The sequence below is a fragment of the Ambystoma mexicanum genome, chromosome 4q (assembly GCF_040938575.1).
Source record: "Ambystoma mexicanum isolate Mex_15411 chromosome 4q, UKY_AmexF1_1, whole genome shotgun sequence".
NCBI lineage: Eukaryota > Metazoa > Chordata > Amphibia > Caudata > Ambystomatidae > Ambystoma > Ambystoma mexicanum.
Genome location: NC_090928.1, coordinates 115,795,612 through 115,809,549, shown reverse-complemented (window position 1 = coordinate 115,809,549; position 13,938 = coordinate 115,795,612).

Below are 13,938 nucleotides of genomic sequence, written 5' to 3'. Positions count from 1 at the left end.
TATTGAAAAAACTGAGTGCAGTTATCCATTGCACTCCTGATGGAGTGTCCTTGACAATTTCGCCACAGAATATACCAGTGTCTGAATTTTTGTCCAAACCTTTGCCAGGAGAATTGAGTAAAGTGCCAACTTGCATATGGGCGATGAATGACAATGATGTGGGATGCTTGAAAATAGAGCCAGTGAAAATTGTTCTAAAAGAGGGAGTAACTTTGCCACGTATTCCACAGTATAACATTTTGGTAGAGGGAGAGATAGGATTGAAAAGCATAGTTTCAGATTTGGTAAAACTGGGGGTAATTGAAGAGATTACAGCCCCATTCTCCCGGTGTATAATAAAGGGGGTAATGAAGTACCATATTGTTTCATAATTGATCTGCGTGCATTAAAGTAGTAGATCCTCAATTCCCATTGGTTCCAGACGTCACCACGAATTTGACAATGATTCCTGCCTCGGCAGAGTACTTTAGTGTTATAGACTTGAAGAATGCCTTCTTCAGCATTCCAGTACATAAGGATAGTAGATATCTGTTTGCCTTCACATTAGGACGACGATCATTTACATTCACGCGCATTCCACAGGGCTACACAGAGTCTGAGTATTTACAGTAGGGCATTGAAAGAACTAGATATGCTAGAATTACCGACTGGATGTGTATTGTTACAATATATAGATCTATTGATCGCTGCTGATACAGAGGAGATTTGTAAGAAAAGTACTGTTTTATTGTTGACACACTTAGCAGCACACGGCCATAAAGCGAGCTTAAAGAAATTCCAGTATTGTTGAAAGGAGGTGGCTTATTTGGGCTACCTACTTTCGAGAGAGGGGAGAAGACTGATGCCAGAGAGAATAGAGGGTATTTCTGGTATGCCTATTCCAAAAACACAGAAAGGAGTCAGAGCTATAATAGGCATGGCTTCTTATTGCCGGCAGTGGATTGTGAATTTTGCATTGATTGTGAAGCCAATGGTGGCATTAACAAAAAGGATGCTGCGATGCCTTTGCAATGGAATGAAAAATGTCAGAGAGCATTTCATCTGCTCAAAACTGCATTTTGTTCCGCTCCAGTTTTGGGCACACCAAACTATGAAAACATTTTCAGATTGTTTGTACATGAGAGTGCAGGCTGCACATTGGCTGTTTTGACAAAGGAACAAGGTGGAAGAAATAGACCAATGCGGCTATTTTTCTTCCGCGCTGGACCCTGTAGCGTGCGGACTACCACGTTGTTTGCGAGATGTTGCAGCGGCGGCTGCGTCATTGAAACAAACTGAAGGAATGGTGTTGGGGCACACCTTAATTTTGATGGTGTCACATGCTATAGATGTTCTATTAAACAGAACGCAGACGTAACACCTCACATCTGCTAGACTGACTAGATACGAAATTGTCCTCTTTGTGCCACACATCCAAATTATGAGGTGTAGCGCTTTGAATCCTGCAGAATTAATGCCACTGCCCACGGAAGAATTAGTTGAGAATGAATCACCTCCCCATGATTGTTTACTGACCACTGAGGAAGAAACGAAAGGAAGAATTGATTTAACAGATACCCAGAAAAAGAGCCAGATGGAGAACTGTTTTGTGACGGCTCCTGTTTTAAATGACCTGATGGCACATCAACTGCTGCCTATGCTATCACTCCACTGAAAAGAATTGTGGAGAGCTACAGAATCCCCTACAACTCCGCACAAGCAGCGGAGATAATAGCTTTTACGAGAGCCTGTGAGATTTCTGAAAATCTGAGTGTAAACATATATACTGACAGCCAATACGCCTTTGGCGTGGTTCATAACTTTGGCCGACTCTGGGCTGAGGGGTTTCTTGACATCACATGGAGCCAGAATTCAACATGGCCCTTTGATTGTACGATTGCTGTCTGCACTTACGTGTCCAAAGTGCCTAGCAATAATGAAATGTGAGGCGCATAAAAAAGTAACATGTAAAGTGGGAGAGGGGAAACGCATTTGCAGACAGGATTGCAAAGCAAACTGCCACTGATTTAAATACCAAAATGTTGACAGTACAATCTGAGGAAGTGCCCTGCATGATAGAAAATGGAATTGCTACTGTCAAAGAGATGCAGACAGACGCTACTGCTGACGAGATACAAGGGTGGGCTGAGGGCATTGCAGAATTAGATCTAGAAGTTTGCTGGGTAGACAAGAACAGTAAAAACTAAATGCTGCCCAACTCCTATGTAACTGCAATGGTCACAATGGCCCACAGTCCTACACACATTTGTGCTAAGAAGATAGTCCAGCATTTAGCCACAGTATGGGAGAACACACGCATAGAAAAATGTTGAAAGGCTGGTCCAAAATTGTATTACGTGCCTACAACACAATGTGGACAAGGGAACAGTGTCTCCAACAGGCAGTTTCGGCCCTTCCTCTATGTCATTAGAGGTAATCCATTTTGATTTCATAGAGATGGAGAGGTGCCAAAACGTGAAGTACGTTTTAGTGATTGTGTGTGCGTTCAGCAAGTGGGTGGAAGCATATACATTAAAAGACTGCACCGCCATGAGCACTGCAAAAGTAATGTTAAAGGAATACTTTTCACGTTTCGGTCTGCCCCGGGTCATATGGCCAGATAATGACCCGCATTTTGTGGGTGCAGTGATATTACAGATTTGCGCAGGTCTCTAGATTGACAAGAGATTTCACTGCTCCTGACACCCCATGAGTGCCGGTCTTAATGAACGTCACAACGGCATATTGAAGGCCAAGATAAGGAACAAGTTACTTACCTGTAACTGTTGTTCTCCAGCATGGGTCTGGCATGGATTCACATGCTCATGAATATTCCCCGTCGTCAGGCCGGGAATCCTCGGTATAGAAAAAATCATTATCAGTTTAGTTTCTGATCTGTCTTTCTCAGTAGTAGCCAATCACTGGTCTCTGGGTTATACTGTCCCCAGCCAATGGCTGCCCTCTCCCTAAGCCCCACCCCTGACAGCCATCCTCAGATTTGGTAGCACGTGAGGTGGCAGTATGACCAAGTGAAGAGCCGCAGAGGGGTAGGCGAGAGGGTTCGCATATGAATCCATGCCAGACCCATGCTGGAGAACAACAGTTACAGGTAAGTAACTTGTTCCTTCTCCAGCATGGCGTCTTGCATGGATTCACATGCTCATGAATATAAGAATACATAGCAGTATACACTTGCACAACCACGGGAGGTGGCAAAAGGCTCAATATCAAGCAATACAACAACTCAACATTAAGCAACTCTTACCTCCTCACCAGGCTCACCTTAGGCGAACAGGTTGCGCAGCACTGCCTGGCTGACTCTGGACTCCTCCCTGGAATCCCGGTCGACACAGTAGAATCTCGTGAAGGTGTGCGTCGACCTCCACATAGCAGCCCTGCAGTTGTGGAGCAGGGGCACACCAGACAGGAACGCCGTAGTAGCAGCAATCGCTCTGGTCGAATGGGCTCTCGGACGGCCGGGCAGCGGTCGGTTTGCCAACCGGTGACAGTACATGATGCAGCCGGAGAGCCATCTGGAAATGGAAGTCTTCGAGAGAGCCTTCCATTGATTCACAGTTCACAAACAGCTGTGATGTCTTCTGGAAACTCTTCGTGCGGTCCACGTAGAACTTCAGCGCTCTAGCTACATCTAGCGAGTGCAGAGTCCTCTCAGCTGGCGACGAAGGCGACGGGAAGAAAACTGGCAACACCAAGGGCTCGTTGAGGTGGAAGTCCGACGGCATCTTGGGCATGAAGGAGGGGTGCGTCCTCAGCACCACACTCGTGTCGTGAAAAGTCAAGTATGGAGGCTTGCAAGACAGGGTCTGGATCTCTCCCACTTGTCGTGCAGAGGTGATGGCCACGAGGAATGCTGTCTTCCACGACAGAAACTTCAACGGCACTGAATGCATAGGCTCGAATGGGGCCCCATGAGCCTAGTTAGTACCACGTTGAGCTCCCACACCGGGGCAGGGGCCTTCACCGGCGGGAATGATCCGAACAGTCCTTTCATAAATTCCTTCACCAGACGATGAGACCACAAGGACGCCCGTCCTGTAGTTCTGGTGTAACGTGAGACGGCAGCCAGATGTACCTTGATGGAAGCGTGAGATAGGCCAGCCTTGGCCAAAGACAGTAGGTCCGGCAATACTTGAGGGGCCGTAATCCGCAGAGGGTTAATCTTCTGTGCCCGGCACCAGACAGAGAACCTCTTCCATTTGTGTCCGTAGCACTTGAGAGTTGAGGATGCCCTGGCCTTTGCAAGAACCTCTCTGCAGTCGGTCGGGATGTTGTATCCTCCAAACTCTAGTGCTGCAGGAGCCAGGCCTGCAAATTCAGCGGCTCTGGTTCGTGATGAAGAATGGCGCCTCCTTCTCTGGAGAGAAGATCCGCGTCTGTCGGCAGCTTGACTGGTGTGGACGCTGACAAGTCCAGAAGGTCCGGGAACCAGATCTGCCTCGGCCACACTGGTGCGATGAGGATCATCCTGCACCGGGACCTCTTGAGCTGGTTGACGAGCCGGAGTAGCAACGGCGGGAATGCATAAAGGAACAGGCCGTCCCAGGGGAACGAGAAAGCATCGCCCATGCGCCTCAGTTGGGGAAACCTGCTGGCGAACCTCCGGCACTTGGAGTTCGCCGCCGTCGCAAAGAGATCGATCTGGAGTTCGCCCCATCGTCGGAAGAGTCGGTCCACTTGATCCTGGAGCAGTTCCCACTCGTGGCACGAGCGCAGCTCCCTGCTGAGTGAGTCGGCGATGGTGTTTTTTATCCCTGCCAGATGAAAGGGTACCAGAAACATCCCTTGGGCGATGGCCCAATGCCACAGATCCTGGGCTTCCTTGGAAAGGGCAGGGGATCTGGTTCCGCCCTGCTTCCGAATGTAAAACATCGTGGTAGTGTTGTCGGTGAAGATCCTCACCACCTTGCCCTTGAGGGACGGAAGGACTGACCTGAGGGCCCAGAACACTGCGCGGAGCTCCAAGATGTTGATGTGGAGAGTCTTCTCCTCCGAGCACCAAAGGCCTCTCGCATGGAGGCCCCCGGAGTGCGCTCCCCAACCTTCCAGGGAGGCATCCGTCGTCACCGTCACCTGGTGGGCCGGGGCTAGGAAGCCTGTTCCTGCTGTCAGATGAGCGCGGACACCCCACCATCGTATCGCCTGACGGAACATTTCGTCAAGCGAGATCCTGTCCTCGAAGCTGCCCGTCGTCTGGATCCAGTGGGCGCCGAGGAATTCTTGAAAGGGCTGCATCCGAAGTCTGCAATGGGGCACCAGATAAATGCAGGAGGACATAATTCCGAGGAAGGACTTGATAGACCTCACTCTGGCCACGTCCGTGGCCAGTAGACGTTGCACCTTTCCTAGGATGGTCCTTATCCTTTCCTCCGACAGCGAGTCCCGCCGCGCCACTGTGGCGAGCTGTGCTCCCAGAAACAGGGCGACTTGCGACGGGACCAGGTGGGATTTTGGAAAGTTGATGGAGAACCCCAGGTCCGTGAGCAGCTGGACGGACTTCGCAGTGTGTTCCACGGCAAGCTCCCTTGTCCTTGCCCGTATGAGCCAGTCGTCCAGGTAGGGGTAGACGTGGATCCCCTGCAGGCGCAGCCGCGCCGCCACCGGTGCTAGGCACTTGGTGAACACCCTGGGCGCCGATTTTAATCCGAACGGGAGGGCCTTGAACTGGTAGTGCCGCCCTTTGACCACGAACCTGAGGAACTTTCGGTGCCTCTTGAATAGGGATGTGGAAGTAAGCATCCTCCAAGTCCAACGATGACAGGAAATCGCCCTCCTCCAGCTGTCCCAGCACGTGCTGGAGGGTGACCATCCGGAACTTCTGTGCCTTGATGTATTTGTTTAGTCGTCGCAGGTCCAGGGTGGGACATCATCCTCCTGTCTTCTTCCTCACAAGGAAGTATCTTGAGTAAACTCCGGAGCCCCGAAGCCTCTTCGGGACGAGCACGATGGCACCTTTCCTGAGCATCGCCCGTACTTCCAACAGCAGTTGAGGGACGTGATTTTCCTTTCTGGCCACGGGAGGAATGCGGGGGCACCTCCTCTGGAACTCGAGGGCGTGCCCCAGGGCCAGGGCATCCAGCACCCAACGGTCGGTGGAGATGGACTCCCACACGCAGATGAACTTCGTCAGCCGGCCTCCCACCGGGATGCTTCGGCGGGGGCCCGACCCGACGGACAGTTCAATCTTGCTTGGAGGCCGCTTTGCCTCCTTGACCACCTTGGCGGGATCCACCTGACTTGCCGCGTCCCCTGTAGGCCTCCTGCGACGAAGACCTTGCCGCTTGACGGTAAGTAGAGGAGCTGCTGCCGGCTCCCTTGGAGGCACCCTGTCTGCCTCCGGAGCTCCGAAAGGACGACCGTCGCTGTTGGAGCACACCCAGTGCACGGGCCGTCTCCGTGTCCGTCTTGATCGCCTGAAGGGATTCATCAACCGCCTTGCCAAAAAGGTTGTTCCCATCGAAGGGCATGTCCAAAACCTTGGTCTGAACGTCCTGGCGGAAATCCGTCGCCCTGAGACATCCTCGTCGTCTCAGCCAAACGCTGTTGCCCAACTGATGGAAACCGGTGTCGGCGATGTCCGTAGCCACCGTAATGGCGTGGTCCAAGGCAATCTCACCTTCCTGCAAGATTTCCAGGGCCTCAACCCTCTTGGCATCCGGAAAGGAAATCCAACAGAGGGGCGATCTTGAACCACAACTCCCTGTCGTAGCGGGCTACGATGGCCAGGGCGTTGGCCGCCTTGATGGTCGTCGCTGCAGATGAGATGACCCGTCGTCCCATCGCATCCAGTTTCCTACCCTCGCCGTCCTGAGGGGAGGTTGAAGTCGAGGCCGATGCCCCCCCGCTTTTTTCTTGGCCGCCGCCGAAATGACCGAGTCCGGGGTAGGTTGCGCCTAAGGCACAAGTGGGCAGCGTCAGGGACCCGGTACTACTTCTTGTACCGGTCCCTCTTCGCAGGAGCCGTGGCAGGGTTCTTGAGGAGGGCGAGCCCCTCATCCCAGATGTCATCAAGAAGCGGTACGGCGAGGACCGTCTTCCTTTTAGCCTCGCGCCGCTGGTAAAGGAACCCCTCCTTTTCCTCGGGGCAGAGCTGGAAGAGCTCGGATGCCCTGGAGATCATTGCATGGAAGGATCCAATTTCGTCGGGCGGGGGCGCCCGGCCAGGGGGCGACAGGGGACACGTCCCGTCGTCGCCTCCGTCATCATCCGTACCCGTCGTGTCCATGCCTGTATCATCCCCGTGGGTAGTGGACCGGGGGGGAAGGCAGAGAAGGCCGCAGAGGCGGGAGAGGAGGCCTAGGATGCGTCCTCCTCCTCTTAGGCGGTGGGCTCCCCGAAGGCCCTGGCTCCGGATCCTCAGTCGGGTCTGGCTCAGGCTCCTCCGTCGGCGGAAGGGGCAACCTAGTCCTCATCTCCGAGCATAAGGACTGGATGGCTGACAAAATGGCCGCCGAGGTGTCCTGCGGCGCCGGAAACGACGGGCGCGAGGGTTCTTGAGGAGCCTCGTCTGCGTCACCGTCGCCCTCGTTGTCGTCCTCGTCAGGATCCCTCCCGATGGGCTGGGTCTCCTCCACGACTTGGATGAGCTCCTCTTCAGAGGTCGTGTCCGTATCCACGACGGCCACCACCCCCCCCTTTCCAACGAGGACTTCGTGGGGGTCTTCTCGATGGGCCTGAAAGACGACTCCCTCCGCGGTGGCAGGGAGACTCTGGTACCAGAGGGCGCCTCCACTGGTGTAGCCTCCACAGGCTGAGCCAGGGCCGCGGCAACATCCTCAATCGAGGTCCTAGCAGGGTGAATCACGGCCAATGTCACCTTCTGTACGCCTGGGGCCTTCACCTTCGGGGGAGGGTCTGAGCCTCGCTCCCCTTCTGCCGGAGTTTTCGAGATCGACCAGGGCCTCTCCAGAAGTTTTGCCGGGTTCTCGGACTTCCTCTTACCCGAGCCAGAGCGTTGGCTCGTGGTCGATGGCGCCGGGGAGGGTGCGCCCTGCCTGGCAGCCAAAGAGCCCGACCGTTCGGCGCTCCCGGTGCCCGCAGACTCGCGGTGCTTAGCCTTTTGTTGGGCCCCCGTCGCCGGAGCACCCTCACAGGACTTAGAAGACCGCTCGGACTTCTTCTTCTCGCCTGGCGGGCTCTTACCTTCCAGCCAGTTGGCGAGACGGAGGTGGCGATCCTTCATGGTCCGTTCTGACATGTTTCCACAAAACACGCAGTCCTTTTCCTTGTGCGTCTTGTCCTCATGGAGACCGTAGAGGCATAACGAATGCTCGTCCTCCTTGAAAACGTTCTGAAGCTGGCATCCAGGGCAGGTCCTGAATAGCTTCCCGGGTGTCGAGCTCCCTTTCTGAAAAAAGCGTGAAAACGCAGCAAAAGCTCGAGAGCTAAGCACGAGGACTCCCAACACTTGAACGTGCGGTAAAAATCTGAGGATGGCTGTCAGGGGTGGGGCTTAGGGAGAGGGCAGTCATTGGCTGGGGGCAGTATGACCCAGAGACCAGTGATTGGTTACTACTGAGAAAGACAGATCAGAAACGAAACTGATAGACTTTTTCTATACCGAGGATTCACGGCCTGATGACGGGGAATATTCATGAGCATGTGAATCCATGCCAGACCCATGCTGGAGAAGTAAAATTTGTGCAGGAAACAAGTTGAGCTGGGTAGATGCATTACCGCTAGCGTTACTGTGCTGTGCAGGCAAGAACTGGGCTCTCCCCGTACGAAATAGTGATGGGGAGGCTGGTGAATGTTTGGCGTGCACCACAGCCAAAGCGGCTAAAAGATATACAATATCCTGTGCTCAGTACTTACTGTAACCTTTTAATGCAGAAATTGCGTTTGATTCATCAGCAGGTGCAGGAGGCTCTACCCGTCAGGTACACAGGTCCGGGGCATTCACTGGAACCCGGAGAGTGGGTTCTAGTGAAGAATTTCGAGAGGAAGTCATCACTTGCACCCAAGATGGCGTGGACCCTACTAGATACTTTTGGCAACACAGACTGCAATCCGCGTGGACGGGAGAAAGGCGTGGATACATGCAACGCATGCTAAAAAGATCCCATCACCGGTGGAAAAACTGCCTGATCGAGATGACCAAAAAGAGACAGCGGCCCCAGAAACGAACGAAATTGTTGCCAGTTCTTTGCCACACAATCTGTCTGATCCCGAAATAAAGCCCGAAACGAAGCCTGAAAAAATTGCTATGAAGGAGAAAGGGCAAAGAGTGCCCCAACTTTGTCCAGCAGAACCTGCATCACTGCTGGCTGACACAAAGCGTGTACCACTTTGGCGCCCACCATCTGCCATTGCGCCACAGGCTGACTCCGAGCTTGAGTCTGGAAGTGCGTCCGCACTATTTATTGATCACACGATACCAGGAGCAAGGCGGTATAATTTACGGCCTAGGAAGAAGGAGTAATCACATCTTAATTTCTTTTCATCTTTTGTTGCCTCTGTTTCCTATTACGGATGAAGTAGGAACTGGAGGCCTAGGGGAGAGTGGTGCGAGGGTTGTGCAAATCGGACAGCTCAAGAACGCGGTTCCCCAGTGCTAAAAACAATCCATGTGCAGATCACCCCTTACGGTCAAGAGGGGCTCACATGGTACGAAGGCAATCGATAACTGCTCTGGAGTTCTTTGAGCAATGTGCAGATGCACAGAAATCCTGCCCAACGTATAGCAAATCAGGCTGCTGAGAACTGGCAGAACAAACTGTTGACATTTTCAACGGGAAGAGATATTCACAATGAAAATTGTTGGAGAAGGACCGCGAGGGAAAAATGCCGGAACCAGTTGTTGCCCCCTCCTGCGCCACCGCTGATAATGAATTGACTGTAGAAACTGGAAGGTTACAAAAAAGAAATTGCCGAAAAAATGGTATGCTGATATTAACAATTGTCATGTGTGTGATGAGTATATTAGCCCCAATGACAGTACTGGTATTATGGTACTTAGAAGAAATACACCCATTGGAAGTGTTCTTGCCTATTAGAAACATCTCCACTACTGAAAGCCCGGCCCATGCGATTACTTACACTTTGTCCCCAATGGAAGAAAGACACAGGGAAGGCTATGGAAATAACACATTATTGTTAATAATGAATACGACTCACTCAATACTGAGAAAGAATAATTGTTGGGTGTGTGCTCACTTGCCACAGCATGGTGTTAAGGGAATAGGTTGGTATGTGCAGCCACTGCTATTGAGTTCTGCATGTTATGCATCCTTGAGTGCATTATATTATGGGAAATGGAACAAAAGTGAAACTTGTCAATTAGACAGAACAAATGTGAATTAATTCGAGGAGATAATTATGAAACCTGTAGGTTGCTCTATATTTCATAAAGCACAACTGATCACACCAGTAGTGATGCCACAAGACAGATTATTTGTGCCCTATAAACCATCTGTAATCACGTTTCATATGAACCCAGAAGGAAATAAAGATACAGTGGCCCCCTCCTATACAGTAAACTACAGTCCACGCTCTGTCTCCTTTTGCCTGAAAAAAAGGGTTCCTATTCAGTGGGGACATTCACTAGATGTATGAATATAGCATTCCTTGATAAAGAGATAGAACCAGTTTATGTAGGTGACCCTGTTTCCTTTATATGTGGAGAAAAAGCGTATCCCTGGTTGCCTAGAAACTGGGGAGGTACTCGTTATTTAGGACTTCTGTTCCCGGGGGTATTCTTTTCAAGAACAGCAGATATAGCCAAATTGTCCAGGTCAAGACCACGGCGAGATGGGGAAGGAGGTTTGATCGCGGAAGACATAGCAAAATCATTCATACCATTTTGGGGCCAAGCACTAAACTCCTATAATATAAAACAACTGTCTAGAATATTAGAAAAAACAGTAAATGGAACAACGGATATATTATACAATATGACATTAGAGGAAAAAGGAATTAGATTAATGACACTCCAAAATAGGATGGCTCTCGATGTAATTCTGGTTGATCGTGGGGGAGTTTGTAAAATCGTGGGATCAGCATGTTGCGTATTTGTAAGCGACTCCTCCCCTATGATTTTCAAAGCAATAAGAAAGTTGCACGTTTTGAGCTCTGACCTTCACCCCCCCAAGGAAGTTGGGAATTGAACATAAGCTCCTGGTTCTGGGAATTATTACGCTCATGGGGATGGAAATTAGTTGCAATCCTAGTAGCAGTACTAGGAATATTTATGACATGTTGTTGTATACACTGCTTACCCATAATTTGTACTGAGATAAGTGAGGAGTGTATACAAATAGTAACAAAAAAGAGCACCACTAAATCAGATACTCAAATGAATGATGAAATGAAGACAGTGAAAGAATTCATGTCAATTAATATTGATGACAATGACAGCGAGGAGGAAACTAGCAGTATGCAAGATTCAGAATCAGATACTTGGTCAGAAGAGGATGCAATGTATGGATGAGGCGTTTGTGCATACGGCCAAAAGGAGGGTTTGTCAGTCTAGAAAAAGGGTTTTTGAGGAGATAAAGCTGGGAGATGGCCAGTACACGAATAGAAACTAGGAGATATCAAGGCCTGGAATGCGACTCTCCCCTGCACGCAGCTCGCTTGCAAAAACAGGAGCAATGTGTTCTTTAAAACAAAGAATTGTGTCGACAGGCTCATGAAATTGCAAACTGTTGCAAAATGAATGTTTAAAGGTGTCATACTCGTCAAAATTGTCAATCATCGAACCCAGTCCAACAGAGACTATTTGCTTTTCAATAAACCCTAGCTTTTGGGAATACAACCTTGTGTCTGGCGTATCAGTTTGTGTGTGGTGATTGTGCCTCGTTTCCATATGCGAGGGTCCCCTAAGGGCCCCATCACAGGAAGAGGGGAAAGTGCAGTTCATGGGATAGAAGGATAAGAATAAATAACGGCCAGCTAGTGGCAAGTGCAAGGCAAGTGCAGGCATAAGTGCAGGTAGGGGGACTGTAGGGATACAGAAACAGTCTCCAAGTGCAGGGTTGCCAGGGAGGCAGTGCAGGTCAGCAACTGGCAGGGCCGGGCCTGTGAGCAGAGAGGGAGGCCATGTAACCAGTGCAGTTTCAGCCAGGAATCAGGAGGGGAGGAGAAGAGAGAAAGCAGAAGCAAAGAGGAAGGTTTTGAAGTGCTTCCGGAACCGGAGATGGGTTTCCTCAAGTTTCAGGGAGGCAGGAAGGCTGTTCCAGAGGGAAGCCCCTGCCGAAGAGAGATCTACCACCAACTCGTTGCTTGGAGCAGCGACTGGCCCCGAGAGAGTTGGAGGCGGATGAGCGAAGAGCTCGGGAAGGAAGATATTTAGGAAGAGAGAGTTGAAGGTATTTCGGCCCCAGCCCCCAGAAGGCCTTGTGGACAATGCAAAGGGTTTTGAATTTAATCCTCTCTGCCACTGGGAGCCAGTGCAGAGATTTCAGTCCTGGAGAGATACGATCCCTGGGCTTGAGGCCAAGGACAAGTCTTGCAGTCCTGTTCTGGATAAGTTGCAGAGGGCGGAGAGTAGAGGCAGGCAGATTTAGATAGAGGCTGTTACATTAGTCCAGCATAGAGAGAACCAGGGCTCTGGAGACAGTGAGCTTCTGGGGGAAGGTGAGGAAAGGAAGAATACCCCTGAGTAGGTGCAGGTGGTAGTGGGACTTCTTAGAGACGTCAGAGATGTGAGGACAGAAGGAGAGTGTGGATGACCGCAAGGTTTTTTGCCTTATAGGCGGGAGCAGGAAGAGGGCCAAGAGAGGCAGGCCAGAGAGCTGCAGGGAAGGAGGGAGTGGGTGTGCCAATGAGTAGAATCTCAGTCTTACTGGCATTAAGGCAGAGGTCATTGGCTGCACACCACGCCTGGATAGCAGACAGTCACAGATGAGGGAAGGAGAGGAGGAGGCCGAGGGTAGCCTGAAAATGAACAGGGTATCATCCGCATAGCACTGAAAATTGTGGCAGAGAGCGGCGATGCAGTGGGCAAGGAGTGCCAGGTATTGGTTGAACAGCCAGGGAGAGAGGTTAGATCCCTGGGGGGACACCGCAGGTGGAGAAAAAGATATCAGAGAGGAAGGACCCAAGTTGAACCTGGGAGGGTTGATCTGAGAGGAAGGAAGGAAGTCAGCCAAGCCAGAGCCTGGCCAGTGATACCCAGGTTATCACGGAGGCGGTTGAGCAGGATGGCATGGTTGAAAGTGTCAAAGGCAGAAGAGAGATCAAGCAAGAGGAGGATGCAGGGGGTGTTAGAGTCGAGGTTGGAGAGCAGGTCTTCACAGATGTTCAGGTGAGCAGTTTCCATGCTTCTGGCAGCTCTGAAGCCAGACTGATGGTCATGGAGACAAACAACAGATTCAGTGAGGAGATTAAGCTGGGAGATGGCCAGTTTCTCCAGGAGCTTGTCCAGGAAGGGAGTGATGGAGATTGGGCGATAGTTATCCGGGCAAGAAGGGTCGGCAGAGGGCTTCTTAAGACGAGGGTGCACAAGGGAGTGCTTCAGAGGGGATGGGAAGACTCCCGTGGCGAAGGAGTGATTGCAGAAATCAGCCAGGGCAGGAGCCAGGGAGTCGATGTGGTACTTGATGGTTTTGAACGAACAGGGGTGAACCTGTTTCGACGAGACTTTCATAGATCGGACTTGTCTAGAAACATTGTCTGCAGAGAAAAGGGGAAAGGAAGAGAAGGGGGGGTGGCTGCAGAAGGAGGGCCAGAGGAGGAGCAGGCGATAGGAGGAGAGTGAGGACAGGATGTCATGAGTTTTAGAAATGAAGTGAGAAGCCAGAGCCGTGCAGAGGGCCTGGGAGGGGACAGCAGAGTTAGAGACTGCGGCGGGGTTGGCCAGATCCTTGCAGATTTTAAAGAGTTCAGACGAGTTGTTTGATGCCTCAGAGATGCGGGCTTGGATATGAGCTCTCTTCTGTAAGCTGTTTGAAAATATCTACTATATTGAATGCATGCTTAACCCATGCCATTACCATAGAC